This window comes from Nymphalis io, chromosome 28, assembly GCF_905147045.1.
Source record: "Nymphalis io chromosome 28, ilAglIoxx1.1, whole genome shotgun sequence".
Classification (NCBI taxonomy): Eukaryota; Metazoa; Arthropoda; class Insecta; order Lepidoptera; family Nymphalidae; genus Nymphalis; species Nymphalis io.
Window position 1 is genome coordinate 97956 of NC_065915.1, and position 20862 is coordinate 118817.

Here is a 20862-nt window from a genome sequence, read left to right on the forward strand (position 1 = left end):
AGATGAAATCAAATAGGATATTTTCAGGTCAGACATTTTTTAGGAGGAACATTTTTTTAAAGAAATTCTCTCCGGGGATTAACTCTTCAGCTTCATTTAATTGAGTATATTTCAAGTTTACTAATGCTACTTGCAGTACTTAATTTGCTTTTTTTAACATCATATTATAAATGTATTTTGTATTTGTTTCAATTCATCCGTCAGGAGGATGCTTCTAAGAGGTTGGCAACACTGTTTTTATGTAACATAAAAATACCATCATCATTTGTTGTTTTTTGTAATTTAATCCGCAAGGCGAAACGCCCCCCACGCAATCATGAAGTGAACACGACAAGAAAACTGGTTACAGATACAATTAATATATTTAATTTAACTAGAATATTCTAGAGAGATCTCGAATTTTACATTGGAGCCGTGTTCTATAGAATTCATGGTATGTACGGGAAGGTTTGCGTGACCCGGCCGATGGCTCTGTAACAAAACAATTTCGTTAATATATAAAAATGGCTGTTTGTGTATCTGTTTGTGATTAATAGAGTTCGGACCGTTTGAATCACCATCATAGTTGAAATTTAGATGTATGTCTCATGGATGATTTTATAATATCCACTTCGTTGTAACGCCGCTAGATGGCGCTGTACCACATTAACAGCCACCTACTGGGTTTTGCTAGTAAAGTACAAAAGTGTCTGTTGGTCGAAGATATCTCTTCTTAAGAACAAAACTTATTCCAACATGATTCAAAACAGTTACAGTATATAAATGTCCCACAGGTGGGCTAAAACATCTCCTTCTCAGGAAAAGGTTTGAGCTTATTCCACAACCTGCTTCGATGCATGGATTTCCTTCACCGAACACTTATAAATTAAATGTGTGAAATTCAGTGGAGCTAGTGATCTCGGATACCAACACTGAGCTGACGATATACTTTATTAACTCAACAATTCAACTGTAATTAGAAGTTATCGTTGGGTTCGTTGAGCGGTACCTGGTCCCCAGCCCCGCCGTGAACAGCAGCCGGCGGCCCCGCACGAGGTACTCCGGACAGCGGGCGAACCTGAACAGCAGGCACGCGTGCAGCGCGTTGAGGCCGGCGCCGCGCACGCAGCTCACCGGGAACACGGCCACCCTGCCGGCCGACACTACTGTGATTTGCGTTCAACTATATATATATATATCTGATCCGAAACTAAGCAGAGCTTGTACTATGGCAACCAGACAACTGATATACTATTGTATAGACAATTACACACAGATTCAGGAAAAACAGACATGTTAATGCACACAATTGTCTGTCCTGAGTGGGAACCGAACCCACAACCTTTGGCGTGAAAGGCAAGTATCTAGCAAGGGTGGTTGGCGTAGCTATAGACAATACTATTACCATTAACAATAGTATGGAACTCATTTTAAGGTCATACATAAGAGTTCACCCAGAAACACTTCGGGTTAAATAAAGGCTTGTGAAGCTACTCACTCCTCATCCTTTTTGATTTCCTCGTCTAGATTGTCTATGGTGTCCAGTATCGACTTTTGCGGCGCAACGCAGTTCCTTGCCATATTCTCGTCAGTTATTAACAGCGGTTTCTGTAATAATACTATACCATTACTTTAAATTTAAATAAATCTATAAATTATACAGCATCCCTGATTTATCATCTTGTGCTCCTTGAAGAACATCGCGAGGAAACCTGCATGTTTCCAATTACAATATAAACTAATATTATAAATGGGAAAGTAAATATATCTGTTTGTCTGTTAAACTTCCCCCCCCCCGGCTTCTCTTTATGTTATATGTGTGCAATTGGGCCACCTGATGGTAAGTGGTCACCATCACCCAAAAGCATTGATGTAAGAAATTATAACCTAGTTTATAAGCTAGTCTTTAAAGATGCTATTTAAAATAAAATCACTGACCTTATTAGCGGGTTCCAACAATTGAGCCAGCCTCGCCACAACAGCATTGATGTTGCTAACCAGTTCACACTTGTTGATGACTGCGAAGAACGGCATGTCCAAAGCCAGCAGAAGACCGATGTGTTCTTCTGTGATGCGAGTTATACCGGCTGTTGCCGAAATCTAGAAATAAAAAAAAAACTTTATAGTACAAATTTATAATATGACTACAGTGCCATCTATAATATTATCTTGTAGCTGAATTAAAAAACTTACAGCCACTGGTTCGCTGTGACCCTGGCCCCTCGGGCCAAAAATTAAAGACACGACAGGTTAGGGGCAACCCCGCGGCCCGTACCCAGACTGGCCTAGGCCAGTTAGGAGGAACCAACTCTCTCTCTTAAAAAACTTTCATTAATAAGACGTATTGCTCGATAAGGGTTTATAAATATGACAAAAATTGTGTTTAAACTCTTACATAGTTTAATTGTAGCAAAAGAGTTTAGTTTTTTGCTGATTATTTTTAGTAGGATCTACAGTTTGAGCCGGTGTTAAGTTTATATATAATTACCTGAATAAATTATTTTGATTTTGAGCTGTTTGTAAAAATGTATTATTAAGATAAGATATTTATTCAATAAAATGAAAATTAACTTTTGGTTTGATATGTCAGGACTCCAAAAAATCCTTACCTATTAATAATTTGAAAACACGTTATCAGGGCTATAGAAAAAGACTTAGGATACCTAAAATCTGAGCCCCCCCCCACACTTATGGGAACTAGTAATAAATAAACATACAACGAGCATGGCGTAGTGCGGGGAGTAACCCGTGAGCCCGTGGAGCGTGGTGCATTGGTACTTGCTGTGGCCCGCCATGTCCAGAAAAAACACCAGCTTGGCGCTCCTCTCTCCGATGCGCTCCGCTGTCATCAGCTCGGAACAACCGTAGTTGACGACATTACCCTGATTATATGAATGTAATACATTATATGACTTTCATTTTAGGTATAAGTAATACCGGGTAGTGTTGCATGTCGATAGTCCATTATCGATAAAATCGATAGTTTTGGACTATCGATAATCAATGATTTTTCGATAGTATTGACGTATTGATTTTTTGACGAGCCGGTTGGCGTGGTTGGTAGTTACTTGCCTTTCATGCCAAAGGTCGTGGGTTCGATTCCCACCCAGGACAGACATTTGTGTGCATGAACATGTCTGTTTGTCCTGAGTCTGGGTGTATTTATCTATATAAGTATGTATTTACAAAAGAAAAGTAGTATATGTAGTATATCAGTTGTCTGGTTTCCATAACACAAGCTCTGCTTAATTTGGGATCAGATGACCGTGTGTGAATAATGTCCAATATTATTATTATTATTATTTCTATTTAACTTTTAAAGTTTCTATTCTTTCGAAGGGTTTAAACCGAAAACGCGGGCTGCAGCCAAGCGTTAAGGAGTGTTGCTTATATTAAAAACGTTGATGATAAAGTGGATGATGATATAAACTTTCGGGTGATACGGCAGGTGTTAAGGATTATGGCTTTTTGAAGTATATGGAGGATATACGCTGGCATTTGTAAGGTGTTCAGACTTTGTGTCAAGGATTTTGGCACGATACCTGTGGATGATACGACTATTGGGACTATGTGTACTGCTTGTGCTTTCCATTTGCGTTTTAATTTCTATGGCGAGATCTTGATATTTACTTAACTTTTCAGATATTGTGGTTTGTATGTTATGTGAATTAGGAACGGCTATATCGATAAGATAAACGATTCTATTGATTTTATCATGAACGGTAATATCTGGTCTATTATAACAGATAGTTTTGTCAGTTATTATTGTTCTATTCCAGTAGATTTTGTGGTTTCTAGTGTCTGATACACTTTCCGGTTTATATTGGTAATATGGATTCATTTCTGTTATAAGTTTATATTTGTATGCTAAATGTTGGTGTGTGAATGCAGCCACTTGATCATACAAATTTATAATATGACTACAGTGCCATCTATAATATTATCTTGTAGCTGAATTAAAAAACTTACAGCCACTGGTTCGCTGTGACCCTGGCCCCTCGGGCCAAAAATTAAAGACACGACAGGTTAGGGGCAACCCCGCGGCCCGTACCCAGACTGGCCTAGGCCAGTTAGGAGGAACCAACTCTCTCTCTTAAAAAACTTTCATTAATAAGACGTATTGCTCGATAAGGGTTTATAAATATGACAAAAATTGTGTTTAAACTCTTACATAGTTTAATTGTAGCAAAAGAGTTTAGTTTTTTGCTGATTATTTTTAGTAGGATCTACAGTTTGAGCCGGTGTTAGGTTTATATATAATTACCTGAATAAATTATTTTGATTTTGAGCTGTTTGTAAAAATGTATTATTAAGATAAGATATTTATTCAATAAAATGAAAATTAACTTTTGGTTTGATATGTCAGGACTCCAAAAAAATCCTTACCTATTAATAATTTGAAAACACGTTATCAGGGCTATAGAAAAAGACTTAGGATACCTAAAATCTGAGCCCCCCCCCACACTTATGGGAACTAGTAATAAATAAACATACAACGAGCATGGCGTAGTGCGGGGAGTAACCCGTGAGCCCGTGGAGCGTGGTGCGTTGGTACTTGCTGTGGCCCGCCATGTCCAGAAAAAACACCAGCTTGGCGCTCCTCTCTCCGATGCGCTCCGCTGTCATCAGCTCGGAACAACCGTAGTTGACGACATTACCCTGATTATATGAATGTAATACATTATATGACTTTCATTTTAGGTATAAGTAATACCGGGTAGTGTTGCATGTCGATAGTCCATTATCGATAAAATCGATAGTTTTGGACTATCGATAATCAATGATTTTTCGATAGTATTGACGTATTGATTTTTTGACGAGCCGGTTGGCGTGGTTGGTAGTTACTTGCCTTTCATGCCAAAGGTCGTGGGTTCGATTCCCACCCAGGACAGACATTTGTGTGCATGAACATGTCTGTTTGTCCTGAGTCTGGGTGTATTTATCTATATAAGTATGTATTTACAAAAGAAAAGTAGTATATGTAGTATATCAGTTGTCTGGTTTCCATAACACAAGCTCTGCTTAATTTGGGATCAGATGACCGTGTGTGAATAATGTCCAATATTATTATTATTATTATTTCTATTTAACTTTTAAAGTTTCTATTCTTTCGAAGGGTTTAAACCGAAAACGCGGGCTGCAGCCAAGCGTTAAGGAGTGTTGCTTATATTAAAAACGTTGATGATAAAGTGGATGATGATATAAACTTTCGGGTGATACGGCAGGTGTTAAGGATTATGGCTTTTTGAAGTATATGGAGGATATACGCTGGCATTTGTAAGGTGTTCAGACTTTGTGTCAAGGATTTTGGCACGATACCTGTGGATGATACGACTATTGGGACTATGTGTACTGCTTGTGCTTTCCATTTGCGTTTTAATTTCTATGGCGAGATCTTGATATTTACTTAACTTTTCAGATATTGTGGTTTGTATGTTATGTGAATTAGGAACGGCTATATCGATAAGATAAACGATTCTATTGATTTTATCATGAACGGTAATATCTGGTCTATTATAACAGATAGTTTTGTCAGTTATTATTGTTCTATTCCAGTAGATTTTGTGGTTTCTAGTGTCTGATACACTTTCCGGTTTATATTGGTAATATGGATTCATTTCTGTTATAAGTTTATATTTGTATGCTAAATGTTGGTGTGTGAATGCAGCCACTTGATCATGTCGATGCTTATAATCGGTCTGTGCGAGAGATTTGCAAGCCCCCGTTATGTGCTGAATAGTTTCAGAGGGTGCGTTACATTGTCTACATAAGTCAGTAGGTTGATTATTATCCTTCATTATGTACTTCCTATAGTTACGAGAAAAAGCCGAGATGGCCCTGTGGTAAGAACGCGTGAATCTTAACCGATGATCGTGGGTTCAAACCCGGGCAAGCACCACTGAATTTTCATGTGCTTAATTTGTGATTATAATTCATCTCGTGCTTTACGGTGAAGGAAAACATCGTGAGGAAACCTGCATGTGTCTAATTTCACTGAAATTCTGCCACATGTGAATTCTACCAACCCGCATTGGAGCAGCGTGGTGGAATAAGCTCCAAACCTTCTCCTCAAAAAAGAGGAGAGGAGGCCTTTACCCCAGCAGTGGGACATTCACAGGCTGTTACGGTATAGTTACGAGTTGCTATTATTTGGTCTTGAATGGCGAGCATAAAACCTTCGGTCTCAGGGAACAGTTCACCTCGTTTGAGCCATTCGTTCGACTTCTCTTTGTCGACGTGGGGTTGGTTCAAATAGGCTCGGTGCCTCCCATGCAGTGTTTTTTCAGTCCATGCCAACATTTGTTGTTGTGTACTTATGATACGTTCGTTTACTTGAGTGTTTTTGTCATGTAGGTTTAATGGTGTAAGCTTTTTGTCTATTTCTGTTGCATGTCTATGTAGAGGTGAGTGTTCGGATTTATCATGGAAGTATGATCTGAGTGAGAGTATCTGCTTATTGTGTAAATTGTGTATGTCTATTAATCCCCTTCCTCCTTCTTTGCGTGGTAGTGTGAGCCTTTGAATACAAGATTTTGGATGATGTTTCCTATATTTAGTGAAGTGAGTGTTTATAGTACACTGCAATTTTTTTATGTCACTTTTTGACCATTGTATTATTCCGAAAGAGTACGTAAGTAAGGGTATGGCAAATGTGTTAATAGCTTTTATTGTGTTTTTAGAGTTAAGGTGTGTCTTTAATACGAGATTTAATCGGTGCGAGAATTTTGTAAGCAGTTCTTGTTCTGTCGTAGTTTGTAGTATTTGCCTAGATTGTTTAAAACCAAGGTATTTATATGTGCTTTGTTCATCCATTGGTTCAATTTGTTCACCAGTTTCGACTGTGTAGCTATTATTAAGGATTTTTCCTTTCGAGATTGACAGAATTTTGCACTTGTCGACACCGAATTTCATATGAATATCTTTGGAGAACTGTTCCGTAATGCTTGCTAACTCAAGCAGCGTGTTTTTGTCAGTGGAGTAAAGTTTTATATCGTCCATGTACATGAGGTGTGATAAGTTATATTGGGTGTTATTACCGTAAAGTGTGAATCCTGTATTGGTTTTATTTAACAAGAGTGAAAGAGGATTTAAGGCCAAGCAAAACCAGAGGGGGCTCAGAGCGTCTCCTTGAAAAACTCCTCGTTGGATACGAATTGGTTCAGTAGTTAGAGATTTTATGGACGATTGTTTTATTTTTAATACAGTTTGCCAGTTTTGCATAGAATTTTGAAGAAATGATATGAGGGTTGGGTTTATTTTATACAATTTGAAGACATACAATAACCAGCTATGCGGGACTGAATCAAAGGCTTTTTGATAATCAATAAACATAGTATGATATCTGATTTTGATTTTACCGCACTACTTAAAATGATTGCATTAAAAGTAAGCTGCTCCTTACAACCTTGACTATTTTTTCTACACCCCTTTTGCTGTTCGGCTAATATATTATGTTTAGTTAAATGTTTGTATATTTCTTCACTTATGCAAGCTGATAAAATTTTATATATTGTTTGTAAGCAAGTTATTGGTCGGTATTTATCTGGATTTGTGGTATCATGTTTATCTTTAGGTACTAAGTATGTGATTCCATGTGTTATATATTTCGGTAGTAAATGTGGTGATTTAATGAATGTATTTAAGTACTTATGTATGTATGAGTGTATGCTACTAAATTTCTTGTACCAATAGTTGTGAATATTGTCTGAGCCTGGGGATTTCCAATTGTGCATTCGTTTGATGACATCTATAAATGTTTCTATTGGTATGAAGTTGAACTCCATCTCTGGAATATGTGTAGTTATTTCGTTAACCCAGTCTGCATGTTCATTATGGTCTATGGGGTTTTCCCATGTCTTAGCCCAGAATTGTCGAAATATTTCAGGGGGAGGTAGATTTTGCTCATTATCTTTGCAGTTAGATAATAAATTTCTATAGAAGATTTTTTCATTGTTAGCAAATGTTTTGTTTTCTATTTTACGGGCAGTACACGTCAAATATCTCTTAAGTCTACTAGCTGCTGCATTGAGTTTCTGTTTTAAGGTATCTAAGAAGTGTTCTATATGCGTGTTGGTATTTTCATATTGTGCGTGTGATTGATATTGTGTCTTTATGAGTTCTACTGCAGCTACTACTTTTGGGTTTCTATTTCCTCTAATAAATTGTGTTAATCTGCCTATATTGGCTCGCAACTTCCTTATTTTATTTTCTAATCTTCTTTGCCAACTAGGTTTTCTGTATGATTTGTTTTGGTGGTTGTTTTGTGTTAAGAATGTCATTCTTGCCCCATTACATTTAGCTGCTGTCCATGCTGCACAGTAAATTATTGTCTGTAGAGTGATAAAATCAGTATCAGTGTTTACAAATTTTGTCAGTATCATTGTATCTATGTATTTCATTATTAATGAAAACTTTTTAGAAGTTCTTTGTTTTGAAATGTATGGTCTGCTAGTTGGTTCAGTATCACAAAAATGTTCTAGAGCATGAACGAATGTGTTTTCTATTTCAGTGTTTACTTCTAAGGTCACATCATGATCGTGGGTGATACTTTCTACGTTTTGTTCATCGATAGGGGTTGATGTAACGGAATCAGTGCATGTAACTGTAGTGTTTTGCATTTTCCTGGCTTGTGAGTTTGTTTCTGAATTAGATTTGAATGCATCGTAGTGTGTAATATTACTTTGTTCTGTTGTTTGTAAATGTTCATTATCTGTGTCTTCCGTTAGTGTGTGTGTATAATGTAATTCATCTGCTACTTGTTTTTTAATCAGTGTTAATCTATATTGTTTAATATATTTATTATTGCCCTTCGTTGATCTGCTAATCTTTGCTCTGTAATGTGTGTAAACTCTGGGTATAAGTTTATAAACTCTTCATACAAACGTTTTCTATAAGCGGTCTTATTAGTCTCTAATTGTGTTATTTTGAAATAAATCCTAATAATTGCTTCATTGCATTCATTTGTCCATTTCATACGTTTTCCTGTTAGTGTGTTAAGGGATGTTTTAAGATTTGTGGCGTTTTGTTGTATCTGAGTTTGGATTACTTGCAATTCTGTTTTAACTTCATCGTAAATCTGATCAATGGTTTCTTGTGATAATAATTTCTTTTGTATAATAGCTCTACGTTGGTCACCAATTCTCTGTCTGCTTACTTCCATATGTGGATATTTATCTATACATTTTATATGTAATGAAGAAAGATATGAATTTGTGTCTGATTCTAAATTTGTAAGATATAGGTAGGTACGTAGGATGAACTTATTCATTTCCATACTCCATTTTTTACGTTTTTTTACGCCACTGGTAGTGGGCACAGATTCACTGACAAAATTTGTCTCCTGTGCAACATCCGCCAGTTGAGCACCGGATGATGATGAATTTGGTGAAGATGCATACAAAATTGGTGATGAAGAGGGTATTGATGGGAATAAAGATTTGAAGGATGAATTAGAAGTCTGCGTGGACTCTTCTTCTAACGATGGCTCGTTCGCCTGTATATATTTTTTAGTTTTAGACCTAGTTATCATATTATTCCCACGAGTAGGTAGGGACATAAAAGTCAATCACAGCAGAGCCCTGCATTCACTGTGATAAGGGTAAATTAAATTAGAGGTCCCCTTGTCTCTAAAGTTCGCATACTAACGACTAAGCACCCCCTTAGCCATGGAGCCCTCGGCGTACGCTGTTCCACCTTGGCTTGGGTTGTATCTCTCTTGGTCTGTCTTCTCATCTTAGGCCTCTATTGGCATAGCCCTAAGAATCATTGAAGCGCACAAGCCCCACCACGTCGGCAATGTAAAGATACGTCGGTGGGGTTATCATTTTTATTATTATATTATTATTGCTTTCTCAAGATAAGTAATGTAGTAGGCCCAGTAATAACACTATTATTAATGAAGTTTTATTAAATCGTTACTATCGAATGAATACCTATGGATTGCTGTTATCAATATTATTAATAATAATAATAATATCCTCCAGACCAATTTCGGCCACGGCGGCCAATCTCAAGAGAGATTAGCCAACTACGCAGGAGATATTATAGTGCACAAGTGTGTGCGCAAACACAGGTGCTCTCTCTACTCCCTAACTCTCATAATCCGATGGGACGGCGACCCGACAAGACCGGAAAGAGGAGTTCAGGCGCAGGACCAACGGCTTTACGTGCTTTCCGAGGCACGGGAGTGTACACACTTCCAACTTCCGGACTCCGGGCTGCTACTGAGAATTTTCTAACAGAAAAACCCAATAACTTTTTATTGGCCCGATCTGGGAATTGAACCCAGGACCTCCGGGGTCTGCGGTCTTATATCAAGCCACTAGAGCAATAGCACTAGAAAAAAAAAAGACGATACTTTCGGAGGTACTGTCGATAATAGTTTTCGAGGTCAAACTATCGATAGTTCTGCAACACTGATACCTGGGATTAGGTAAATGAAACTACAATTTATTAGATAACAAAAACAATCACTTCTACACTATATACACTCCGTAGCGAATATCTAGACAGCGCGATTCAGGAATGTGACATTTCGAATGAGCGCCATCTATCGTTAACGGGGTGTAACATACGCCATCATACGACTGGATAATAGAATAACGGAAGCTTTTACAAAGATTAATATAATTGAAAAATGAGTATGAAAACTAGATAATGTTTAGACAACTTGTAGCCGAGACGGCCCAGTGGTAAGAACGCGTGAATCTTAACCGATGATCGTGAGTTCAAACCCGGGCTAGCACCACTGAACTTTCATGTGCTAAATTTGTGATTATAATTCATCTCTCATCATTCAAGAAAATGTAACCAGAAAATATAACCTAACCTGTCCTAACCTAACCTAACAGTGTGTCGGTCTCACCAAACGATTAGATTAAAAGAGTTAATTTTGACGAGACGTTTGGCGCGGTTGGTAGATACTTGCCTTTTCACGCCGAAGGTTGTGGGTTCGAATCCCACCCAGGACAGACATTTGTGAGTCGGTCTCACCGAACGATTAAATTAAAAGAGTCAATTAGTTCCAGTTAGGATTACAGTGTTAATGTACCAGGAGATCATAAACAGTTAGTCGATCTCACCGAACGATTAGATTAAAAGAGTCAATTAGTTTCAGTTAGGATTACAGTGTTAATGTACCAGGAGATCATAAACAGTGTGTCGGTCTTACCGAACGATTAGATTAAAAGAGTCAATTAGTTCCAGTTAGGATTACAGTGTTAATGTACCAGGAGATCATAAACAGTGAGTCGGTCTTACCGAACGATTAGATTAAAAGATCATAAACAGTAAGTCGGTCTCACCGAACGATTAGATTAAAAGAGTCAATTAGTTTCAGTTAGGATTATAGTGTTTGCATTCGTGTGCATGAACATGTCTGTGTGTCCTGAGTCTGGGTGTAATTTTCTGTATAAATATGTATTTACATAAGAAAAGTAGTATATGTAGTATATCAGTTGTCTGGTTTCCATAGCACGAGTTTTGTACAAGCTTTATTTGGGATCAGATGGCCGTGTGTGAAAAATGTCCCAGGATGTTTTTATTATTTGTTTCAAAGATTTAGAATTAGGATTACGTTGTTAATGTACCAGGAGAACCTAAACAGTGAGACGGTTTCACCGAACGATTAGATTAAAAGAGTCAATTAGTTTCAGTTAGGATTACAGTGTTAATGTACCAGGAGATCATAAACAGTGAGTCGGTCTCACCGAACGATTAGATTAAAAGAGTCAATTAGTTTCAGTTAGGATTACAGTGTTGATGTACCAGGAGATCATAAACAGTGAGACGGTCTCACCGAACGATTAGATTAAAAGAGTCAATTAGTTCCAGTTATGATTACAGTGTTAATGTACCAGGAGATCATAAACAGTGAGTCGCTCTCACCGAACGATTAAATTAAAAGAGTCAATTAGTTCCAGTTAGGATTACAGTATAAGGACGAGGGAAATGAAACGCTCGAATGTTGATATAAGACTACTTTATTAACGTTACTGGTATGGGTTTTATATTATGATGGCACTAAACATGTGTATATCTAGATAGATACCACACCTTCCCTCAAAGAAAAAAAAAATGCATATGTTTCTTTTTTTTATGTTAAAACAGTATTTAAATCATCATATTATTGACATAGGTACAACATTAAAGAAATCATAAAAAAAACTTAAGACTATTATTATAATTACAAAAAAAAAATGAACTACAATGTGTATACATAACATATTATAATTTTTTTACGTATATTTTTAGGGTAATACAATTTCGTTCGATTTTTGTGAATCACATAATTTTTTCCATCTTTCAATATTTCAACATTTGGTGAACAATCTTTAATAACTAAATATGGACCGGAATAAATTGCGCTGAGTTTGTTGCCTGTTTCTTCTTTAACTAATATCAAATCATTGATTTTAAAAGTTATAGGGTTCATTTTAGAATCATATTTTGATTTTCGAACAATTTGACTATTTATAAGATTTTCTCTTGCTTCTTTTTGTGAGGTTTGTAGGCGATATTTTAATTCTAATGGATAATCATCGTAATTATAGAGGGTTTCTACGGTTTTTGTTAAGTTACTAGGTAAAGTACATTTTTTGCCATAAACTAACTCGAATGTGGTATATTTTGTTTCACGGTGAACGGAAGTATTATACGAGAAACACCAAAAGGGTAGCCAGGAACTCCAAGACTCGGAGTGATTGTCAGTCTGTATGCGTAAAAATGCTCCTAAACTCTTATGGGAATTTTCTAAAGTGCCGATGCTCTCATGGTGGTATGCTGTGGAATTTAATTTTTTAATTTTTAATAAACTACATACCTCTTTCATTACTGTGGACATAAACTCGGTACCTCGATCTGTGGCTATTTCCTTGGGTATTCCATGTCGAAGAATGAAGTTATTTACGAATGCCTGTGCAACTTCAACTGAACTCTTAGAAACTAACGGATATGCTTCTACGTATTTAGATAACTCACATTGGAGTGTTAATATATATGAATAATTATTACTATCTCTATCTAAAGGTCCTACAATATCTAAGAAAAATTTTTCGAAGGGAGTTTGAGCTGTAGAAGTTACAATCATAGGCTCCCTAACGGGTATAGAATACTTTTGTTTCTGGCATTTGTCACAGCGTCTCACAAATGCTGTTATATCTCGTTCGATACCTGGCCAAAAGTAATATTTTTTAATGTTATTCAACATCCTCTTAATACCCGCGTGGCCACTAGTGGGGAGGAGATGAAAATCATTTAATATTACTCTTTGGTCGTCTTTGTTGTCAATTCTTTCAATTTCATTTAACACAATAATTCTTGGACCGGGCCAATTTTCAATACTTTTAATTTCATTTATTACTTGCTCTATAAATTTATTTTTTTCTTTACATTTCATGAAGTATACTTCGTTAATATTTATTTTTTTACAAAAATCAGACAGCTCCCTCACAAATTCGCCTCGCGATAATTGTGATCGAATAGCTGGATTTATATAAATTGTCATTTTCTTTAAAACGTATATAAAAGTTCTAGATTCGCATGCGATTTCATTGTCCTTTCGTAATTTTTGTAAATTACTTTTGTTGATAAATCTTAATTCTATCGATATCTTCGGTTTGTTGTGTATCTCTACGACTCTTGGGTGATCAAGCCAATCGTCCGTATTCACACTATCACACAAAGAATCATTGTTTATCCCTGACATACTATGTTCCTCTTCCATCCTTTTCTTCTGAGCTCTAGTCAACACATTCAAACTACACTCACTCATATCTTTTAAGTCTTTTGATGTAATACGTATTCTAGATAAAGCATCTGCGGCGGAATTTTCACTTCCTCTTACATACTCTACTATATAATCGTATTCTTCGAGCGCTAAAATTAAATTAAATTAAATTCTAAATTTCAATAACCTACTCGAAGAATCTTTCATGTTAAAAAGATAAATGAGAGGTTTATGTCCGTATAAATTTTGAAAGAACGTCCGTATAAATAAGGCCAGAAGTGTTTAACAGCCCATACAATCGCTAATAATTCTTTTTCGATTAGTAGTAGTAGTTTTTTTCCGCTCTATTTAAAGTTCGGCTAGCATATGCTATAGGTTTACCATTTTTATTGAACAGTACGGCTCCTATAGCGTAACCTGATGCATCCGTTTGAACTACAAATTGGTTACTTTCAGAAAAATCTGGGTATTGCAGTAACGGAGGTGACATCATATCTTGTTTTAATGGATTAAATGAATGTTGACACTCGTCACTCCAATGAAATTGTACATTTTTACGGCATAATTTATTTAAATAAAAAGCTTTCTCTGCAAAATTTGGAATAAATTTACGATAAAAGTTCGCGAATGCTACAAAGCGTTTTACCTCGTCTGTATTAGTAGGAATAGGGTAATTTTGTAAGACTTTGATTTTTTCAGGATCCGGTAAAACACCATCTCCAGATACAACATGACCCAAATACAGTAATTCCTTTTTTAAAAATGTACACTTATCGGGGTTTAGCTTTAAATTAACTTGTTTTAATCGTTCAAATACTTCCGTTAAATTTTTATTGTGATCTGCTAAATTTCTACCAAAAATTATGATGTCATCAAGGTAAATAAAACATTTCTCAAAAGTTAAGCCTGCCATAGCCATATTCATTATTCTAGAGAAAGAGCTGGGACTGGTTTTAAGACCCATTGGCATTCTGGTCATCTGGTATTGACCAGAACAGAATGCTGTATACCCACGGCTATTTGGATCTAATTCTACATTATAGAAACCTTGATTTAAGTCTAAATGTGTATAATATATACAACCTGAAAGAGAGTCGAGTATTTCTGTAATATTCGGCAAAGGAAACTTATCATCAACTATGGAATTATTTAATTTACGATAATCGATTACTAATCTCCATTTTTTATCGTTACTTTCCGATTTTTAGGTACCAGTAGAATGGGACTTGATCATTCACTCTTACAAGGTTCAATAATTCCTTGATTTAACATTTTATCTAATTGCCTTTTTATTTCTACTTTTTGAGAATGGGGTAATCTGTATGGTTTTACATATACTGGATCTACATTGGGTTTTAATGTAATTGTATGTTTATAGATATCAGTCACAGTCAAGTTGTCTCCAGGTAAATAAAAGATATCACAGTATTTTGCACATATGTTTTCGATTGATACCTGTTTTTCCCCCTTTAGATATTCGTGTAATTTTAAAATAGAAAATAATTTTTTTACGCGTTCCGAATTCTTATTCGATTTTCCAAACATACATATATTATACTCACTCGCACTATAAATGATAGGGCTTACGTCACCCAAACAAAAATCTCTGTCGGTTGTATTTATTATTCGAATCGGTATTTTCCCTCTAATTTGACTTACTAACATACCGGCTAAGTAAACACCTTCCGATAACTCTTTTGAACATACCACACAATCATCTTTCATATCAGTATTTATAAAATGTATAGATTCCGATCGCGACGGAATATACAAAACCTCATTATTAATATTACTAAAAGTAGGTAAATAAATTCGATCATTATTTGAATTAATCAATGAAAAATAATTGTTTTCATAATCAATTATCGCCGCATACTTTTTGCAAAAGTCATCGCCAATTATAGCAGGAACTTTAGTAGGTAGAGTATCAAATACAAAGAATTTATGTTTAAAAGATCCTTGGAGCACTTCCAAATTAAGAAAGACATATCCAATTGCTTCAACACTACCTCCAATTCCGCTAAACTCACATTTCTCTTTATGGAATGGAATGTTATAAATATAAGCAAGTTTCGATTCTAGCGCGGAAATTGATGCGCCGGTGTCAATTAAACAATGTGAAGTAAAACAATTGTTAAAAGTAAATTGAACTAAACGCGAATGATTATTACATGAAAATATATGACCTTTACTCACGAAAAAACTGATTATTATTATCAACAGATGGGGTGGGTTGGGACTGTGAATTATTTCGATCGATGATGTTTACATAACCTCGATTTTGCCCAACGCTTAAGCTATTGTTTCCATTTTTCATACCTCTATTCTGGTACGGGCGGGATTTACCACGCCATGATCTACCTCGCTGAGTGCCACGCCACGTTGGCTGTTGGCCTCTGCTCATACCACCGCCGTGCTGCGGGTGGGCACGGTACCCTCGATATTGATCACCTCGGTAATTATAACGTCCCCTGGAATTTCGAAAACAGGAAACTTTTTTATTTATGGTCATCAAATTGGAATTAGAAGTGGATGGCAACTCCTCATCTAATGCAGATTGAATAGCGTCTTTTAAGGATGTAAAGTTACGCGCTGTAATTATAGTCCCGGTTCTACGATTTCGCAGTCCATCAGCAAATCGTTTGATTGCTTGCTTTTCATACAAGGGCTTAAGCACCTTATAAGTCTCTGGGTCGTTATCTGCCTGTGAAATAGTTAAGTCAACAAACATTCGTAGCAGATTTTTTCGGCAAAAGCTCTTTTTTCATATCATGAATTAAGTCTGAAATACTAGAATAGCTTGGATGTAATTTAAGTTTTGCTGATTGCGATAAACGATTTTTTAACACAAAATTTATTAATTGGGGCTTAGAATCGGCAGTAAGGGTGGTTTCATAATATTCAACGGAATCTATTAACTGTTTAGTTACAGATAAGTCGTCACTCATAACCGGTAACAAACTCAGAGCAACTTTTAAATCAAATTTTTCCATGTTTATAGTTTCTATTGTCTGACCTGAATTACTAATAAATTCTTTCGAATCGGATGGCGTTGAAGAGTATCTAACAATATCTTTATACAATGAAAGAAATTGCTGTGAATAATCGACAATCTACACTATCGCTAGCACTAATATTACCACAATTTACTTCTTTTTGCAAATAAGAATTTAATGTTAAATATTGGCTATACAAACTATTTGCTTCGCTTAACTTAACAATGTAAATGTTACCCTTTCTACGCTCAGGACCAATTTTCCTTAAGTATTCTTTAATCAATTTTAACTCTTGGCACAATATTTTTAAATCATCTGCCATATCAAAATATAAAAATTATACATATTACTAAAATTCATTATTACTAATTACGTATTTTGAAGTTATACAAAAATAATATGAATACTTTAACACTAATTATCTAGTTATTACAAATATATTGCTACATAATATGTATTATTATAATTAAATAAAACTATCAAAGTCCGTCTCTGCGTTGCATCCCTTATATAGGCATGTTCTGCATTCTGGAGTCACGTTACTCGCGCACTGTTTGGACAAATCACAAATTTTTCTTTCTTGAATATTAACAATTTTTAGACGCGGCTCCAATCCTCAATCAATCAATCAACAGCCAATCGTTGTCCACTGCTGAACATAGGCCTCTCCCAAGGTGCGCCAAAGCTCCCTGTCCTCCGCCTTCCGCATCCAGTTGGTGCCCGCCACCTTCTTAAGGTCGTCGGTCCACCTGGCTGGAGGGCGCCCTACGCTGCGCTTGCCGATTCGCGGTCTCCACTCTAGGACTCGTCTGCTCCAACGGCCATCGGTCCTACGACATACGTGACCAGCCCACTGCCACTTCAGCCTGCTAATTTTGCAAGCTATGTCGGTGACTCCGGTTCTTTTCCGGATAATCTCATTTCTGATCTTATCCTTCAAAGATACTCCGAGCATAGCTCGCTCCATAGCACGCTGAGCGACTTTGAATTTGTGGACTAGTCCCGCAGTTAGTGTCCACGTTTCGGCACCGTATGTCATGGCAGGTAAGACGCATTGGTTGAAGACTTTCGTCTTCAAACATTGCGGTATAGACGACTTGAGGACTTGACGAAAGTTGCCAAATGCTGCCCATCCCAAGCGAATTCTTCGATCGGCTTCCTTCTCGAAGTTGTTCCTACCGATTTGTATAATCTGTCCTAGGTAGGTATATTCACTAACAACTTCGAGAGGTTTGCCCTCGACGTATATCGGTCCCGGCACGACATGCCTATTGAACATGACCTTGGTCTTGTCCAAGTTCATGCCGAGACCGACACACCGGGAAGACTCGCCTAGGCTACGCAGCATTTCGGTGAGTTGTTCCAACGACTCTGCTATGATGACGATATCGTCGGCAAATCGAAGGTGTGAGATGTACTCGCCGTTTACATTGACTCCATACCTAGTCCAATCCAGCGTTTTGAAAACGTCTTCCAACGCGTTGGTGAACAGTTTCGGGGATACTACATCCCCCTGTCTCACCCCTCTGCGCAATTGGATCGCCTTCGTCTTACAGTCCTGGATGTGGACAGTCATTGTAGCGGCGTTGTACAGACATCTCAGTACCTCGATATATCTCCAATCGATATGACATCTCTGCAATGAGTCGAGCACTGCCCAGGTTTCGATGGAGTCGAAGGCTTTCTCGTAGTCCACAAATGCCATACACAGCGGCTGATTGTACTCTTCGGTCTTCTGCACAATCTGCCGAACAGTATGGATGTGGTCCACGGTGCTGTAGCCTGATCGAAAGCCGGCTTGCTCTGGGGGCTGGAACTCGTCAAGTCGTCTGGCGAGACGGTTCGTGACGACTCTTGAGAACAGCTTATACACGTGACTCAGGAGGGAGATTGGTCTGTAGTTTTTCAAGAGGGTTTTATCACCTTTCTAGAAAAACAGTACCACCTCACTCCCGCTCCACGTTTCCGGGGTCTTGCCATGTTGGATGACGGAATTAAAGAGGCTTGCTAGCTCTTTCAGGACCGGAGTCCCGCCTGCCTTAAGCAACTCTGTTGTGATTCCGTCATCTCCCGGAGATTTGTTGTTTTTAAGCTGTTCTAGAGCCGCCCTAATCTCTCCTTGGTCAACGACCGGGAGCTCCTCGGAGTAATGGCGCATAAGAGGGGCGCGCTGGTCATCAATACTGATTCCCATGGGTTTATCCGATCTTGAAGAGAACAACTGCCCATAAAACCTCTCTACTTCTCCGATAATCTCAGGCCTAGAGGTAACGACCCCACCATTTTCAGTTTTAAGTTTTGTCAGACGCGGCCTCCCAAACTTGCGAGCGAACACTTTCGATCCCCGATTTTGCTCAATCGCAGCCTTGATGGCACGGGTATTGGAGCGTCGGAGATCGCGTCGCGTCAGCGTTTTTATTGTTCGGTTTAAGGCCTTATCTGACAAAAACGATGGTAGTTCTCGTCGTTTTCTCATGAGCTCGAGTGTCTCAGCAGAGAGTTTTGGTGCGTTGTCTCTTCTCTGTGGCGGAAAACACTTGCGGGATGTGTTTTGCAGTATTTTGACCAGCGTGTCGGTTCTCTCATCAATGCTGCTTATGGTTTCCAACGCGGTGAATTGATTTTGAAGTTCCATTTGGAACTTTTCGGAGCCTTGAGCAGCTTGGAGCATGGTAGGTCGGAGAGTAGACCTCATCATTCTCGATCTTTCGGCTTTTAAGTTGATATTTAGAGTGCCTCGAACCAAGCGGTGATCACTTCCGGTATTAAACCTGTTGATCACTGAAACATCTCTAAATATGTGCCTTTTATTCGAGATGATAAAGTCTATCTCGTTCCTTGTCACGTTATCGGGGCTTCGCCAGGTCCACCTCCTCTGAGGCTTCTTTTGAAAGAAAGAATTCATCAAAAAAAGCCCCTGCGCTTCGAGGAAGTTTACCAGCATTTGCCCCCTGTGATTTCTGCAGCCCAAGCCGTAAGGTCCGACTTTCGATTCACCGCTATCTTGTACTCCCACTTTAGCATTAAAGTCTCCCATAACAACATTGTAGTGGGCCCTCGAGGTGTCGTTGAGGGCCTTTGCGATGTCCTCGTACATCGCTTCGACCACATCATCAGAGTATGTCGAAGTTGGCGCATATACCTGTACAACCTTCAGGGAGTACCTGTCGGAAAGTTTTAGGACAAGGTACGCTACCCGGTTCGACACACTACTGATTTCCACAATGCTGCTAATGAGATCCTTTTTGACTAGAAAACCGACACCACCCTGGGAGAGGTTATCACCTTCGCGGAAGTAGAGTAAGTTACCGGACTCTAGAGTTATCGTGTCCTCCCCCTGTCTTCGGACTTCAGATAACCCCAGTATATGCCAGTTTATATGACTTAACTCTACTTCTAATTCGGCGAGGTGATGGTCCAGCCTCATCGAGCGTCCATTATACGTTGCCATTTTCAGTCGTTTTATACGGTAGCCTGCCGTGAACCGGTGATTCTTAGCACCCCCTGCCCTGCCGATACCGCGACCGCTACCTTGGTCGGGCCTAGCGGGCTTGCCGGTAACTGGGGGCCTTTTTTTGGGCGCATCTGCCATTTAGGGAGGTGGTTTGCCCATACTCGCCGCGCTGGGCAGGCGTGTTGGCGAGCGCAGTAGGGGGTAAGATGTTTATGGGAGGGGGGACGCTGCTGCCCATCCCCCCTTTTCCCCGTCCCTCAGTCGCCTCTTACGACACCCACGGGATGAGATTGGGGGAGTACTATTCTAAGCCGGTACTCCACGGTATAAAAATGTGGAACGCTTCACGATTTTGCGTGTCATCCTTGCGCAGGGGCCATGCTAATCTTCTCTGTATCGTTCCAATTTTAGTATATGTACTGCCGAAGCAAGTACCAATCCTAAATCACTTCAATTTATGTTTCTTGTTCAGCAACAGCTGGAGAACCGTGTAGGGTAGCCCGTTGACGTCTGAACGATCCACGAAGTACATATTGATGTATACCCTGCTGGACCCAGCGATGATGCATTTTTCTTTATACTCTCCATACAACGTAGATGATAAACAGACTCATCAACAGTAATATTATAAGTAAAAGAATGTTTGTGGTGGACGCATGGAATTTCAATTCTTTTATATATGCATTATTTTCGGCAGCTACAGAATT

At 38.2% G+C, this 20862-nt stretch overlaps 1 non-coding gene across 1 annotated transcript; it reads right to left on the reverse strand.

Moving 5' to 3' along the window:
• Window positions 1-20483: 20483 nt before the first annotated feature.
• On the reverse strand, window positions 20484-20590 carry LOC126779319 (U6 spliceosomal RNA). The gene has a single exon (XR_007670295.1). It is a non-coding gene; the product is annotated as a U6 spliceosomal RNA (small nuclear RNA).
• Window positions 20591-20862: the final 272 nt, after the last annotated feature.